The following is a 17,727-nucleotide window of genomic DNA, read 5'->3' on the forward strand; positions in this document are numbered from 1 at the left end:
AAGAACTAAAGTGTGTCTTGATGAAAGTGAAAGAGGAGAGTGAAATAGTTGACTTAAAACAACGTTCAGAAAACTAAGATCATGGCATCCAGTTCCATCATTTCATGACAAATAGATGGGGAAACAATGAAAATAGTGAGAAACTTTATATTCTTGGGCTCAAAAATCACTGCAGATGGTGACTGCAGTCATGAAATTAAAAGACACTTGCTCCTTGGAAGAAAAGTTATAACCAACCTAGACAGCATATTGAAAAGCAGAGACATTACTTTGCCGACAAAGGTCATTCTAGTCAAGGCTACAGTTTTTCCAGTAGTCACGTATGGATGTGAGAGTTGAACTATAAAGAAAACGGGGCACCAAAGAATTGATGCTTTTGAACTGTGATGTTGGAGAAGACTCTTGAATGTCCCTTGGATTGCAAGGAGAGTGAACCAGTCAATCCTAACAAAATTTAGTCCTGAATATTCATTGGAAGGACTGATGCAAAGCTGAAACTCCAATACTTTGGCCACCTGATGTGAAGAACTGACTCATTTGAAAAGATGCTGATTCTGGGAAAGATTGAAGGCGGGAGGAGAAGGGGACAAAAAAGGATGAGATGACTGGATAGCATCACCGACTTGATGGACGTGAGTTTGAATAAGCTCCGGTAGTTGGTGATGGACAGGGAGGCCTGGTGTGCTGCAGTCCATTGGGTGGCAAACAGCCAGACACGACTGAGCGACTGCACTGAACTGAAGGCTACTGTGCTAATCATATTACAATATATGAATGTATCAAATCTAAACATTGCACAACTTCAAGTTAGATACCGTGTCAATTATATCGCAATTAAAAAAGAAAGAGTATGTTGTAAAGGATAAAAAAAAAGTCTAAAATACCCATTGGAGCATCATCTGAAACTTGAAAAGGAAAATGGAGGAGAAGACAGAAGAAAATTTACAATAGTTTCCAGTTCAGAAATAGGCTTAGGTCAAGGCATTGACTGTATGTATGTGGAGGGAGGCTGGGGGCAATATTTCCAACATCTACACTCTGAAATTCTTGTCACAGGCTTTGGAAACAGCCTTTGGAATTTAAAGGATGCAACCTAATGATTTTCAGCCATGGCTATACATCAGTCCCTCCAGGGGATCTTCCCAACCCAGGGATTGAACCCAGGTCTGCCGCATTGCAGGTAGATTCTTTACTATCTGAGACACCAGGAAAGCCCAAGAATACTGGAGTGGGTAGCCTATCCCTCCTCCTGGGGATCTTCCTGACCCAGGAATTGAACCAGGTCTACTGCGTTGAAGGTGGATTCTTTACTATCTGAGCTACCAGAGAAGCTCCAGGAGCAATTAGAAAGGTTTAAGAAAAAAACAAAAAACACAGATTTCTGGGTCCCATACCCCACCAATTAAATCAGAATTACTTGGTGTTGAAGATTGGGCTTCTGTAACCTTTAAAGTTCACCAAGTGATTATAACATGGAGACAAGATTAAGATCCTATGTCAAAAAGGTATTTTAACATTAGTCCTCTGATAGCATTCCAGGAATACATTGTTTTGTATTTCTTTCCTTTTCTTTTTCATTTTCTATCTTAAATAGGAGTAGAAACAAGACCAGACTATCTCAGGCCTCAGTAAAACTGAGTAAAAGAAAATGTGTACTACTCTATTTACTTACATATTTAATGTATTTATTTAAAAACTTATGCTTATACTCTTTTAAAATTAGTATTTTATCTGAGCATATGACCTATGGTTATAAAATGTTATTATCAAATTAATTCAGGTTCATGTTGAAGTTTCAAAGGAAGAACATAAAACTGAGTATCATCACAATTCACAGCTCAAAGAAACAACTACAAATTTTTTGCTGCATTCTTTTCACCAATCTCCTTATGCATGAGTTTGCATGAACCTTTTACAGTTAAGATTATACTATGCATAAAATTTTAATGGTATGTTTTCCTATCAAATTCTGTATTTTTGGTTTTTCCTATATTAATAAAAAAAATCCCAAGATATCATTTAAAATGTTTCTAATTGTTTGCTCACTAAATTTTTTTAATTAAAAAAATTAATTGTATGAGAAAGGATAATGAAGTTGGCTGACTTGTATACAGTTCCATATGAATTATAATAATAATATTTAATCATATCTGCCCTTGGAGAAGTTGCGAGGCTCAAATGAGATGAAGCATGTAAATTCCTTAGAATAATCTCTGTCATTTAGTTAGTAGGTAAATAAGCGATTAGAGTGAAAGGCTATCCCTTGTTGTGTGATTTGCTTTTATTTGTGGGTTCCTGAAATAACTTCAGATCCAGAAAGGTGGAATAGTGTTTTCTGATATTCACAACAATCCCCTTTCAATGACACCTGAATTTATGTTAATGAGGTGACTTTTGGAACACCCCTAGAAAACTACAGGATGGGGGCTTGTTGCCAAAGGAACCAAGTGATTAAAGGGTTGAAAGTTTTAGTCCAGTCCAGACCTTCTGAGAGGAGAAAGAGGCTGGAGACTGATTCAATCACCAATAGCCAATGGTCCTCACATTATATGTACACAGTAAAACCTTCAGATAAGTCCCTTATATACAAGTTCAGAGCGCTTTAGAGCTGGAGAAAACATGAAGATACTTGGAATATGATGTATCCAGGGAGAGCATGGATGCTCTGTATCCCTTCCTACATACCTTGCCCTAGGCATTTCTTCCTCTGGTTGTTCTTGAGTTGTATCCTTTAATAATAACCCATAGTTTAGTAAATAAACTGTTTTACTGAATGCCGTGTGTTACACTAGCCAATTATCAAACTCAAAAAGGGGTTGTAGGGAACTCTGAATAATAGCCAGCTGGTCAGAAGCACAGCTGACTACCTAGACTAGTGATTGGCACTGGGGGCAGTCTTGTGGGACCGAGTCCTTGACCTGTGTGTTCTGGTGCTATCTCCAGGTAGATACTATCCGATTTGCATAAAATGGAAAGGCCCCTGCTGATGTCTGAGAATTATTTGGTATGGAATTACCCTGCCCACTGCTATGTATTTGGTGACCAGCAGTGTCAGAAACATTCTGGAAGTAGAATGCGAGTAAAGAAGAAACATAACTATTTCTTCTTCAGTATATATTTATCCAATGATTAATTTAGTATAAGTTTCTCGGGTTGATGGGTACATGCACACGAGTGCTTGATAGCTTCAGTCGTGTCCAACTTTTTCATGATCCTATGGACTGTAGCCCGCCAGGCTCCTCTGTTCATGGGATTACTTCAGGCAAGAATACTGGAGTGGGTTGCCATGCCCTCCTCCAGGGGATCTTCCTGATCCAGGGATCAAACCCACATCTGCCTATGTCTCCTGCATTGCAGATGCATTCTTTACCCACTGAGCCACCTGGGAAGCCCAATGGGCACAAAGCACGTTTAAAGTTTTGTCAGGCCTGTCATTAATAAGTAAGGTGGCACTGGTTTTATTCCTATACAATGCATTAAGGTTCTCATTTCCAAAATACTTTCCAGTACTGGGTATTATGTCTCTATTCATTCGTTCATTCAATTTGCCAAACTAATAGTCAAATTATGTCTTTTAAATTTTCATGCACTTGATTTCCCTAAACTTGACTAATTTATAGGCTTATTGTCCAATGTGCTTTTTCCTTTCATGTTCAGAGTCTCTGTGCTTCTCCCAACCATACCCTGTTGCTTTTCAGAATCTTAATTTCTCGTTTCCATTGCTGTACTGCCCCCAGATTCTTCAGACTCTCTGTTCATAACGACAACAGCAGAAGGTTCTTAGTTGTACTCTCGGAAGGAGTGACAGGTGTTCAAGTACACTGCCAGGCGGTGAGGATGCCTGAGGCAGCCAAGTGTCTGATTCGAGGCTTTGCATTTCCTGCTTGGAATCCCTTTTGCTGGTGAGCCTTGGTCTCCTGGGAAGAGAGAGCTTGTCTGCTGTGCTTCTTGTCTGATAACTGACTGGGTAGTGGCTCAGCTTCCCTCAGAACTCCCCAGGGACCAGGGCTCCTTCATTCTTGGCTGGTTTCCACGTTTAGGGAAGGAGAGGCTGGGATGGAAAGAACTGGGGTGTCTTCTGCTTCAGTCAGACAATGTGCATCAGAAGGAAGGAGTCTGGGCCTCCAGGACTCATCGAAGATGAAGGCGGGGGAATGCCATCAAGATCGTTCAAGACAGACAGGGTAAGAGCATGCTCACAGAGAGAATGCTGGGCTACCGGTTACCAGACTTTAATTCTTTGCAGTAAGTAGGGGATACCGGGCTTTATAAATGTCCTCATTTCACCTTTGGACTTGGTTGGCAAGAGGTGTGTATTATTATCACCATTTATAGATGATGAAACTAAACCTTCAGCTTCAGCTATTTCTTCTTATCATGATTCTGGTTTCATTTGGTTCTTGACCATCTTTTCTTTCCAATCCAAGCAGATTAAGAGTTCCATGAGGGATTCATTGGTGTCTTCCTCTTATGTGCGAATAGCACCTGCCTCTCCTTCCATGCTTTCACCCCTCGGGGGTGGGACCCAGTGGTTCTTCTCCAGCCAGAAGCAGCAGGATCTCAGGATGACGTGGCTTTGGTCTGTGCTGCTTCTCCCATAGGATGTATCGGAAGTTCCCTCACCACCTTCCCATGCAGTGGGGCTCCACGGGACAGTAAAACATTATACACTTGTTCCCTTAAGCTTTTATATTACCCCTTGTGTCTTCTTACTGTCTCTTGATCAGGGAGCTCAAAACACTCAAAATGCAGTTGACTTTGCTACCTTCACAGGACTGTCTAGCACTGAGGGATGCTCAGCTGAGACGGTGACCACTTGGCCAAAAAAAAAAAAAAAATTATTCAAAAGCAAGGTCAAGAAGTATTTAGTTGTTTGGTTTAAACCATCTGTTGCTATAATTTTGTAAGCGCTTTTTTTGTTTGAGCAAAACCACATCCTAATATCAGTCTCTGATTTCCATATCTTATTTGGCATATACAAGAAGATATGTTCTGTTTGAGGAGGTGGATAAAAAGTATTTGGAACACTGCTCTGCTACCAAAATTATCAGTGTATTGAAATCTGCCCTTTTATTTGCCTATCTCTTGCAATAAACTTTGAGCCTCTTGGGCAGACACTAAATTCTTGTGATCATTTAAACTCCAGATTATCATACAGTGCCTAGTCTGTACCTCAATAATTACTGAATGATGAATGAATGAATGGATAGACATTGCTTCAAGTTTTAGTTCTTGGACAATAAAGTTCATGGTCAACATTTTTTCCCTCTGACAAGTAATATAATTTCAAACAGACAAATGCCTGAGAAATATATAGCCAGGAGGGACCTTTAAGAAATCCTATAATCAGGACATTTTTTCCCACTAGCTGTCTAAGAATTATGGCATAAAGGGTCTATGTCATAGTCACAGGGTACATTCAAGTGATAGGTAGGTAGCCGGATAGATACTATTCTCTATATGTCTATCAATTCAGTTCAGTTCACTCACTCAGTCATGTTGAACTCTTTGTGACCCCATGGACTGCAGCACACCAGGCCTCCTTGTTCATCACCAGCTCCTGAAGTTTACTCAAACTCATGCCCACTGAGTAGGTGATACCATCCAACCATCTCATCCCCTGTCGTCCCCTTCTCCTTCTGCCTTCAATCTTTCCCAGCATCAGGGTTTTTCCAACAAGTCAGTTCTTTGCATCAGATGGCCAAAGTATTGGAGTTTCAGCTTCAGCATCAGTCCTTCCAATGAATATTTAGGACTGATTTCTTTAGGATGGACTCGTTGGATCTCCTTGGTATATGTCTATATCAACACATATTTATTTATTTATATAAATAAATAAAAACATGTTTATACACAGCTATGTGTTCATATGCATGAAAATTCTTAAAGACATGGGAATACCAGACCACCTTACCTACCTCCCATGAAACCTGTATGCAGGTCAAGAAGCAACAGTTAGAACCAGATATAGAATAATGGATTGGTTCAAAATAGGGAAAGGAGTACATCAAGGCTGTATATTGCCACTCTGCTTATTTAAGTTATATACAGAGTATATCATGAGAAATGCTGGGCTGGATGAAGCACAAGCTGGAATCAAGATTGAGAAATATCAATAACCTCAGATATGCAGATGACACCACCCTTATGGCAGAAAGTGAAGAAGAATGACAGATGAAGGTGAAAGAGGAGAGTGAAAAAGCTGGCTTAAAATTCAACATGCAAAACACTAAGATCATGGCATCCAGTCCCATCACTTCATGGCAAATAGATGGGAAAACAATGGAAAGAGTGACAGAATTTATTTTGGGGGGCTTCAAAATCACTGCAAATGGTGACTGCAGCCATGAAATTAAAAGACACTTGCTCCTTGGAAGAAAAGCTATGACAGACCTAGACAGCATATTAAAAAACAGAGACATTACTCTAATGCTAAAAGTCCATCTAGTCAAAGCTATGGTTTTTCTGGTAGTCGAGTATGGATGTGAGAGTTGGACCATAAAGAAAGCTGAGCACCCAAGAACAGATGCTTTTGAACTGTGGTTCTGGAGAAGATTCTTGAGGGTCCCTTGGACTGCAGGGAGATCAAACTAGTCAATCCTAAAGGAAATCAATCCTGAATATTGATTGGAAGGACTGATGTTGAAGCTGGAGCTCCAATATTTTGGCCACCTGATGTGAAGAAACTGACTCATTGGAAAAGACCCTGATGCTGGGAAAGACTGAAGGCAGGAGGAGGAGGTGACATCAGAGGATGAGATGGTTGGATGGCATCACTGACTTGATGGGCATGAGTTTGAGCAAGCTCCTGGAAGTGGTGAAGGACAAGGAGGCCTGGCATGCTGCAGTCCATGGGGTCACAAAGAGCCGGACACTACTGAGTGACTGAACAATAACAATACACACACATACATATTTTTAAATTGGTTTGCTCTTAAAGAATATTCACTGGATGCCTACCTTTCTCTGCTTCTCCCCAAACACCCCACTTCCCACCACATGCACACTGTCCTAATTGCTGTGGATCATGATAGTAGAGAGTAACCTGAGGATACTAGGACACATGCCATGGAGCCAACCAGAGGCCTCCTGTGATAATCCAAGCTGAGAGGGACAAAGCCCTAGCCTCAAGTAGCATGGGGAGAAGGAGTGGGATGGGGTGCGGCCAGTGGAGGTTAAATATTCAGGGGATAAACTCAAGGAGACAAAATTCCTGTTCCTCCTCTTCTGGGAGTGGATCATGCATTGAGTTTGTCTATGATAGCAACTGTTCCTGGCCTGAGATGTTCTCTTGAAGTGAGAGACCAGAGCCACCTTCCTTGGTTAAGAACACATGCCAGGAAGAATATTGTTTCCAGCACTTAAAAACTTAGAGCTTCAATTAAAAAAAAAAAGTCCTATACTTTGAGATGTTCCTGCATTAAGCAGATGACCTCCTCTCCCTCTGAGTGAGCAGACCCAAAGGCTGGTGACACAAAACAGTCCTTCCTGTGATAGATGGAATCATACATTCCAGTACAAATTCCTGGGTGCCTTCTGCCTCACTTATTTGTGGAGTTTTCCTCTTGTCTCTGCTCTCCCTTTTAACTCCCATCTGTCTTATCTTCTGCTTGTCTCTGAGTACCATAATGTGATCTTTTGCTCTCTTCCTGGCCTTGCAGGCAAACACTGCTATCCCAGAGGAAACTTTGGCCTTGGATTTGTGGTGGACTTTCTGATGTCTTTGACCTTGACCTCACTCCTCTGAAACAGGGCTTTCTGGCAATCTTGTCTGGGCTCTTATCTCCCCCATCCCTGCAGGGCTGTCAGAATGTCCCAGGGAATCATTCATCAAGGGCCCCATCCTGACACCAGCTCTTTAGAAGCTCTTGGTGCCTTGAGTGCATCGGGAGGTTCAGGCAGACCTCACCCAGTGGCTTTTGTCCACAGACCCTTCCCAAAGCAGTGAACTGATTGATGACAAGAAGGAGAATTAAACATTTATGTGTAGAAGACCAGAAAGGCAGGCACAGGACGAAAAGAGTTTAAATGCATCGGCTTGTTGGAGGAACAGTATTCCATATAAGCACAGTGATTCCTATGAATAACGCCTGTTTCCTCTAATTATTACATGCCTGTAAGGAAAATCATCCTGATGGAATATCAGTCCTGGGCTGACAAATCACATTAGGAATTAGAGCTGCTTTTGCATCCAAAAAACCACAAAAGACTTGGGATGTATTTCTCTTCCTTCAAGATGTGATAAAGTACTATTCTTTTTGGTTTGTTTCCTGACAGCTTCTCCCACCTTAACTCTGCAATGAATCTCTTCTCCCAGAAATAGTTGAGCCCCAGCCTCTTCACTTCAGAGAATACTTAGGGGGTTAGGGGAGGGAGGGTGATGCCCCCTTGTCTTATTTAATGTGTGTCATGATTGAAAGGGACAGCACTCATTCTGGGTGTGGTTGGAACTGGAGAGGCAAAAGTCATCTAAATAGGGGCCAGAACTTCTAGGAATGTTAGAAGCAAAGCACATGCACTATCTTGGCAGGTAATGGAATTTCCTGTATCTGGAGGTTTTAAGAAAGTATTGGGTAATTGCCTTAAAAGCAATGGAGGATTCAAGTTTGTGGTGCAAAGCTGTGTGATTTTCAAGGGCCCTTCAAAATCTAAGATGCTAGGGGTTTCTTCCCCTTTTGTCATTTCCCAGCTTTCTTCCCATGATATTTTAGAATCAATGTTCTATATTTTAGTCTCAAATCTGTTACAATGATGGTAGTTATCTTCATACAATCTTGACCAAGGGCACCATTAGGGAATATGATTCTCCCATAGAGTGGAACACTTCCATTTCTCAGAGGAAGTCCAAAAGTAGGTCTATGGGGTCGGATACCTAATTCTTCTTGTTTTTCAAGTGGTTTAGAAAAGTTCCCTGCAGACTTAAGTGGCTGCATTATTCTAAGTGGAAAGGTAAGTTGCCTCCTCTTCATGGTCAGTGAGTTCTTAACTGTGTGAAATGCCAGCATTCTCAACATACTAGTAAAGAGTGAGGGCACCTTCAGATCTGTGGGTGCCCTACCCTCCACTTCTTTTTCTCACTGTCTGTTTCTGTCAGTCTGTCTCTCTTTCTCTTTCTGGTAAATGGTATCATCCTCCTGAATAAGCGATACAAGAGCAGTTGTCATGAGTATCTCATGCAGGTCCAGGATGCTATGGGGAGGAGACAACCAGAGAACATGCAAGTTCTTGGGGAAGTATTTGTGATTAAGAGCCACACAATGCTTGAGTACAGGCTTTGAAGTCTGTTAGATAAATGCTAATATATCCTGTCTCAAGGATCTAGTTAAATTATTGTAGGATCTGTTGGAATCTATCAGTATTGACCTGCTAGAAGCAATAGTTATTGCTAATATTAATTCCTTTTTATTAATGAGGTATTCATTAATTCAGATTCAAACTTAGGTCAAACCAGAATTAAAACTTATTAACAGACTATAAGTATTGATTTACTATTAATTATTAAGATAGTAACTATCATAAAAAGCCACAAGTGATAGTTTGTTTTTTTTTTTCAACTAAAGTGTCTGCTGGTTTTATGAGCTGGATAGAGAGGTGTGCTATTTCATAGAAATTGAACTTATGAGACTGACATAAAGAGAGAAGTAGAAAGGAGTCACATATTTAGGAAAGCCAGTTTTTGAAGTTCAGTAATTCTTAGTGGTGGACATGGTAAGTTGACATGGTGACATAATTAGGTCTAAACTGCAAGGTTAAAATGGATTCAAATTGATAGAATTTTACTTTTACATATTTAGAATGTCAGAGGGGTTGGAAGATGCTAAAGAGCTTAGCTCTCTCTGAATAAAGATCCACATTTATAGGGTTAGTGTCACCATGGCCTGAGATGGCCTAGTGGTTTGAGGGATTCTGAGTAAGTAGTGAAAAGAGTGATAGTGGTCACACAGTATACAGTAGGCATTCTGCTTGGGTTTGGATATGTTCCCTTGTATTTTTCAACAACTTGAGAGGTAGATGCTGTTTTGGTGATTTTTTTTTCTGTTTTCAGGAAGTAACATATTTTAGAGCAGAGAATGTTCTCAAAATTGTTAGCTTTTTTGTGATATATCTGCCCTAAAAACACTTCCTTTGCGTATCATTGTCTTGACCTTCAGGAGTTGGCCCATTCTAGCCAAAGTCTCTGTGGCTCCATGGCCTGTGAGTGATCTTTTCTCCTTTTATCCTTTGCACTTTAAGATAAACTGTATCATTCTTATCATATTGTATGGACAAACAAAAACATCATAGAAGTAATCACACTGCATTATAACTGTCAATTGCATGAGTCTTTCCTTTTCGTGAACGATGAACTTCCAGATGTTCAAGCTGGATTTAGAAAAGGCAGAGGAAGCAGAGATCAGATTGCCAACATTCACTGGATCATCGAAAAAGCAAGAGAGCTCCAGAAAAGTGTCTACTTCTGCTTTATTGACTATGCCAGGGCCTTTGACTGTGTAGATCACAGCAGACTGTGGAGAATTCTCCTAGAGATGGGAACACCAGACCACCTGCCCTGCCTCCTGAGAAATCTGTATGCAGGTCAAGAAGCAACAGTTAGAACTGGACATGGAACAACAAACTGGCTCCAAATCAGGAAAGGAGTATGTCAAGGCTATATATTGTCACCCAGCTTATTTAGCTTATATGCAGAGTACATCATGAGAAACGCTGGACTGGAAGAAACACAAGCTGGAATGAAGATTGCCAGGAGAAATATTAGTAGCCTCAGATATGCAGATGATACCACCCTTATGGCAGAAAGCGAAGAGAAACTTAAGAGCCTCTTGATGAAAGTGAAAGAGGAGAGTGAAAAGGTTGGCTTGAAACTCAACATTCAGAAAACTAACATCATGGCATCCAGTCCCATCACCTCATGGCAAATAGATGGGGAAACAGTGGAAACAATGACAGATTTTGGGCTCCAAAATCACTGCAGATGGTGACTGCAGCCATGAAATTAGAAGACACTTGCTCCTTGGAAGAAAAGTTATGACCAACCTAGACAGCTTATTAAAAAGCAGAGACATTACTTTGCCAACAAAGTTCTGTCTAGTCAAAGGTATGGTTTTTCTAGTAGTCATGTATGGATGTGAGAGTTGGATTATAAAGAAAGCTGAGTGCTGAAGAATTGATGCTTTTGAACTGTGGTGTTCAAGAAGACTCTTGAGATTCCCTTGGACTGCAGTAAGATCCAAGCAGTCCATCCTAAAAGAAATCAATCTTGAATATTCATTAGAAGGACTGATGTTGAAGCTGAAGTTCCAATAATTTGGCCACCTGATGCGAAGAGCTAACTCATTAGAAAAGACCCTGATGCTAGGAAAGATTGAGGGCAGGAGGAGAAGGGGACAACAGAGGGTGAGATGGTTGGATGGCATTACTGACTCAGTGGACATGAGTTTGAGCAAGCTCTGGGAGATGGTGGACAGGGAAGCCCGGCGTGCTGTAGTCTATGGGGTCATGAAGAGTCGGACACTACTGAGCGTAGGATTACATGGTACTCCATTCCACACCAGAGTAAAATGATCCTTTTTATTTGTTTTAGAATCTTCTTTTAAGTAAGTGATTTCAGACTTAATGGAATGCTTCTCTGCCAACTTGTATGCATCATGCAAGAAATCAGAATAATTTATAAAATTTGATTCCAGCTCTAACCAGTAGTTTTCAACACAATCAAATGTGGGGGCATTTCTTGATGGTAATGAGTGTGGGTAAAGTGGGAAAACTGAATTTCTGTAACTGAGGCGTTCTCCAGGATAAGGTGGTATCACCCTTCTCGGAAACGACGTCAGCATGGTTATTATGGGGGTCCCCTTGAGATATCAGCCCTTCTCACACACATGCATTATGAAGGGTCCACTCCATCCTGCTGTCAGCTGGTTAGCCATTTCAATCTTAGTGAAAGCAACTCTTTGGTGTATGATCTAATACCTAAGTGGCTATTTATGCTGGGCTTTCCTTTACCCCAGCCCATCAGACCACGCTCCTTAGAGACTTCTTGTAGGGTTTTAATGTATTATCTAAGCAGAAGTTATCACGTGGCAATGGAATTTTCCTCCACATGCTGCTGTCTGTCATAATATATAGTCTTCCCTTTACTCCATATTAAGCTACTCGGATACATATGACTGCATTCTATCAGCATCTGTCTTCCTTAAAAGAATTCTGTGACAAAGGATACTTTTGGGAGATAATTTTTGTCCCTTTTATTTTTATTTTTTGGAAAATGTCTATGAATTAAAAAGTGGGTAACAAGAATGACTAGGAGCTTGTTTTCTTCTCTTTTCGTCCTGGAATGTCTAATCAATGAGACCACACTCAACATTTCTGTTCACGTAGGGATAACTCAGAAAGGTGGTGAGGGTGCAATCCCGGTGTTCGACCTTGACTCTATCTCCAGTTCTGACAGTGACTTGTATGTTACAAGTAGTAAATGATGCTATCACTGTTGTCAGGCCAGTTCAAACCTTGGTGACATGACCGTGAGCCTCAGGGACTCTATACTACTCCTGCCTTAACATGCTGGCCCCTCAGTGACGATTTCTTCCACTTGGATCCTATTATGTGCAGTTGTAGTGGAGCTGAGGTCTTTGAACTCATGTTCTATATTGAAATGCACAAATTGGCTTATTGTCATATAGCTTCTCCTATCTCTTTAGTGTCAACTTTAACTTTTCCCTTCTCCTAGTTTGTATACCACCTTAGAGAACTACCTATAGACAGAATGATTTTAGACAATTTACTTAACTTCTCTGAGGCCCTCTGCCTTTAAGGTGGTATAGTATCCTCCTATGGGTTGTTGGAAGACTAATTGAATTCATACCCATAGGCACTTATGAGCATTTCAGGCCTTTCTGCAGTGTGGAGTGACTGATTAGATAAAGAGAGTCCAGGTAGGAGTAAATTGTACTAGAGGTGACAAGAGCCCAGAGTGGTGCAGTGACAGCAAAGAAAACACCTAACATGTATGGGCAGTTTCACATTCCAGGCATTTAGCCTGAACTGGCACCCCCTAGTCCTTGGGAGAACCCTGAGATGTAAGTATACTGATTTTAAAAAGGAGCAGCATATATTAGAGAGACAGAAAAATAAAACAAGACAAAAATCCCCATTTGGTTGGTAGAACCAGGATTTGATCACCGTTTCTGTGAAGCAAAATACTAGTCTATTCTTGAAATAGTAAAGAAACAGAAAAATAACAGTTTGCGTTGTGTTCATTGCTTATAAAATGTTCTCAAACATTTTGTCTAATGTGCTTCCAAAACACAGTAATATCACAAAGAACCATATTTACAGTCTGATGCAAACAGGAGTATTATGATTTAGGGAGAACTAACTGAAAACTAGGGGAAATGGTTCACTTGTGCAATGAACTACCGAGCAGCCCTTCAAAAAATAGAGGCAGCCTGTCTCGATGTCGGAAAACACGTTCTGGATGTTTCAGTTGTTCAGTGACACAAGCAGTTAGGGAGCAGCACACATGGAGTGATGCCACGTTTATGAAAGAGCACGCATTTTCCCACAATCAGAGAAACCATTTACCTGTTTGAATTTGAACATCACAATTAACTGCTTTCCTCACACTGGCCAAAATGAAACCAAACCCCCCGTTATGTTAGTTTCTAATGAGTGCTTCCTCTGCTAACCTGGAAACTCCATGAGGGCCAAGGCCATGCCTTTCTATCACTTTATCCCAGCACTTAGCACAGGGACTGGCATAGGGTGTTTCTTCAAAAGGAAAAGGTTTTGTTTGTCTGTTAATAATAGATGAGTGCATATATAATGTAAAGTGTAGTAGAAGCCTAGGCATTTAGAGCACCTCTCTTCAGTTTTCCCAGCTGTGAAACACCAGGTAAGAGTTTTTCATTCACTCATCTGTAGTTTTAATGGAAAATTTTGCTCATCTGATAATCCTTTACTTTTAAAATTTCTTCTTAAAATAAATAAACAGAAATTACCCATAGTCCTGATTTCCCATCTATCCCTCATCACAGAGAGTAAGCTTTGCTCTTGCTATGCACAGAGGACAGAGTTGACGGTTCCAGATTTCTGGGGGGCAAATGGTACCACAGTCTCCCTTTGCTTCCTACTTATGATGAGGGGGGTCCCTGAACACCCCCAATCATTGGGTTTCAGTGTTTATTGCCATCTTGCCCAACTGAACCTTTTCCTAGCTGTCTGCTAAGTCTCTTCCTTACCCACTCATTTGCTCCATCTGCCACTTCCAAAGAGGTGAATGGACATTACTGTGACTAGTATTATACTTGGGTAGATTTATTATCAGATTATCAAACTAGGAAAAGTCCCTTCAGAGAGATGTGCAAAGACTGGAGCAAAAGAATGGCGAGGTTTTTCACCCAAGGCAGCTCATGACAGCGGAACCCAGTGGAAATTATAGACTGGAAGTGCAGCCAGAGACCATAGCAGAACAGAGCAAATTAAAGAACACTGTTAATAAGAATACACACACACCCCACCAAACGATGGGAAGTATGAGAAAGGTTTGAAAACGTTGTGTGGGTTAACCCAAGAGAAATCACTTAAAACGAAAATACACAGCATATACCAGAAGAGTGTTTTTATCTGATGATGTCAGTAACAGACTTGGTAAATTAAAGCATACAGAATAAGCAAAAAGAGTTAAGTGCACGGAAAGCCTTTCGTGGCAAACTCTCTGTGGCAGACACACCCTTCTCTCCAGATCTATTTTGGATATGCCCAGCTTCCTAATGCAGAGATTTAAATACTGGTGTTCTGCTTTCATGTCCCACTCCATCTTTCTACAGGTTTCAAAGAAAGGAAGAAAGAAAAGACAATGTGGGAATTCTGGACTTGAATTCGTCTAAGACATATATATATATATATATTTTTTTCTTTTCTTCTAAGACACTTGTAACATTCTTTGATTTTTTTCAATTCACTGTTTTTAAGATCCACACCATTTTTGCTCAAAGTTTTGCAGAAATGACACTCACATGAGCGTTTTGGGTTTGCCTTGATTTCATTCGTGTTCAACTCTGCTAAGCTTGCAGATACCAGCTTGGGGACATTCACACGGAATGCAAATGGCCACCAGGATTTTCACTGATCAAAGGGAACACGTTTAAACAATCCTCAATAGATTTACAAATTAGAGAACTCCCCACTTCAGGATTTCATTCTGAGAGAGCACTTCCTTCCCTTTAATTGTGTGCTCGCTCCTTCATTACTTCGCTGTTCTCTATTGATGTTTAAAAAACAGCTGTTTTTTCCCCCGGTGTTTGTCTCTTTTAGAGTAAACCATTAACTTGCCATTTCAATCTTCTAAAAAAATGCTTATGATTGACAAAACTTTATGAAACAGTAGCAAATTGGAAGAAAATTAATGCCACGAATGGAGAAAAGCTAAGCAGCACTTGGAGAGAAATTTGCTATTGTGGGCTAACAGCATAATTGGCTGGTTAAATATATTATAAACAGGTTCAGTTTATACTCCCACCCCTCTCTCTTTTTTCTTTCTGTTTTTTTTTTTTTCCCCTGAGCTTAAAGTTGCACAATTTTATGTCACTTGGTTTTGCAAGTTTTCCCAACTTTTTTCCCCCAAAATTGGAGACATTTTTGTTTGGTTCATTTAAAAACGTATGCCTTGGATATAGAAGGTGCTATGTGATAATCATCTTTGTAAACATGAATTGGCACAAAGCCTTTAGCTTTGTTTCCTCGCTAGAACTGAATGCCACATTAAACTAGCCAAGCAAGCCATAAATCTAGCTAAATTAGGTTTATGTATTCCTACTATTTGTGTATTTTAAATTGAGGCACAATTTACATATAGTAAATGCAGAGATTTTAATGTAGAGGAGTGACTTCTGACCTGTTCAATACTGCAATATTGAAGGAAATCAGATTTTTAGAAAGTAGATTTAAAGCATTAGTTTTATAAGTCTTCATCCCCCCCACCCTCAAATGATACAGGAAAAAAAAATCCCTTGTGAAACATACTCCGTTAATTCTCTGTAAAGAATCCATGATTCTAAATCTAAAATTAGCTTCATCCAGAAGACTCGTTTTTCAAACAGCAGTTGGGTAAGTGACTGAAGAAAATTCAATGGGGTATGATGGCTAGGGTGAAAAATCAGATACTTTTTCCTGGACTGAAGTTTAAGTCATATAAGAGGTGCTGATTTTAGTCTTTTTGTAACTACCCTTGGAGCTCCAGTTCACAGCTCTATGTTCTGAAACAGAACATTGCCATGAGACAGAGCTGGCAAATCATTTATGTACTTATTTATTCATTTCTTTATTTCTTTTCTTTGGGTCTGCAGCAGCTAAATGCAGTTATAACTGCTAATTAAAATAGCTTTTAGACATTATACTTTTCAATTAAGATGCAATTCACTAAAACAATCAATTATAGGCTATTACAAAATCTCAAAGGTGACTTAAAATGCAATAGCACAAAATTAAGGAACCATATTTTGCTCAAGAGGGCCACCTTTATTTTGAAGTGTCAACTGGCAAACAGTGTATGGTCTCCCCAAAAGTGTGGTAATTACGTTCACTTCCTTCCATGGCTGACTAATGTATTGAAATAAATTAAAAGGGTAATTTAGAACTATGCCTCTCAATTTGTCCCTGTATTATTAAATCAGGGCCAAAGAATCATATTCTTTATGCCAACTTGCTGTAACTTTTTACTGCCCTTGAGATAAACACAAATTGGGAATAGCTACCATCAGCTTTTGAAAAAGAAGTGTGTGCTATTACAAAGGCTTGTCCTTATTCCTGTGCTGTGTGCTTAGTTGATCAGTTGGGTCCAACTCTTTGAGACCGTATAGACTGCAGCCCACTCAGCTCCTCTGTCCATGCAATTTTTCACATGGGAATACTGGAGTGGGTTTCCATTTCCTTCTCTAGGAGATCTTCCTGATCCAAGGACCGAATGTACATCCCCTGTGTCTCCTACACTGGCAGGTGGGTTCTGCACCTGGTGAGCCATCAGGGAAGCCCAAACACTCCTGTATGTACCCAGATGTGGACACATGTGTCATGCTGGTGCATTCTTCTGACAGAAGTCATAGTGGGAAATTTTTCATTAAGCAAGAGCTGTGGGTGTCATTGAAAAGAAACAAGATTAGTATTGACTGTGGGAAGCAAAGGTCAGAGAGGGGTCTGCCTTTCCCATTACTGCTTTTTTTTTCATATGTATCTAATCAGTTCAGGTCCCAATGAGTCATTTGTGGGCGAAATTCCTGCTTTACATGTGGTAATACATCACGTCAAGTTCATCTCAAAGAATGTGCTTCGAAGGCTATTCCAATTTTGCTGCCATAAATTTATTATTTAAAGAAAATGCTGTGACAAACAATATTTTAGTATCTTAAAAATGCAGGAGGGCTAACACAGAGGGCAGAGAAGGGAAGGGAAGATGAGCAATAACTTTCACAGGTTGTTACTGGAGCGGGACTTTGCAGTGTGGCCAGAGAGCTCAAAAGTGGTGAAGGATCCAGAAACAACAGAGGAGCTCAGAGGAGGAGAAAGCCTTTTTTTTGCCACTGCCTTGCTCCTAGGGCAAGGTCTGTGGCCTTGGCCCCAGGAGGCGGGAGTTGCAGTACAAGGCTTGGCGCAGAGCCCATTTCCCCTCCGAGGCCGTGGCCAGGCTGCCAGAGCCTCTCATTGCCCCCCTCCTTCCAGGCTCTCTATCCAGAAATG

This window comes from Oryx dammah, unplaced genomic scaffold (assembly GCF_014754425.2).
Source record: "Oryx dammah isolate SB20612 unplaced genomic scaffold, SCBI_Odam_1.1 HiC_scaffold_13, whole genome shotgun sequence".
In the NCBI taxonomy this organism is placed as follows: Eukaryota; Metazoa; Chordata; class Mammalia; order Artiodactyla; family Bovidae; genus Oryx; species Oryx dammah.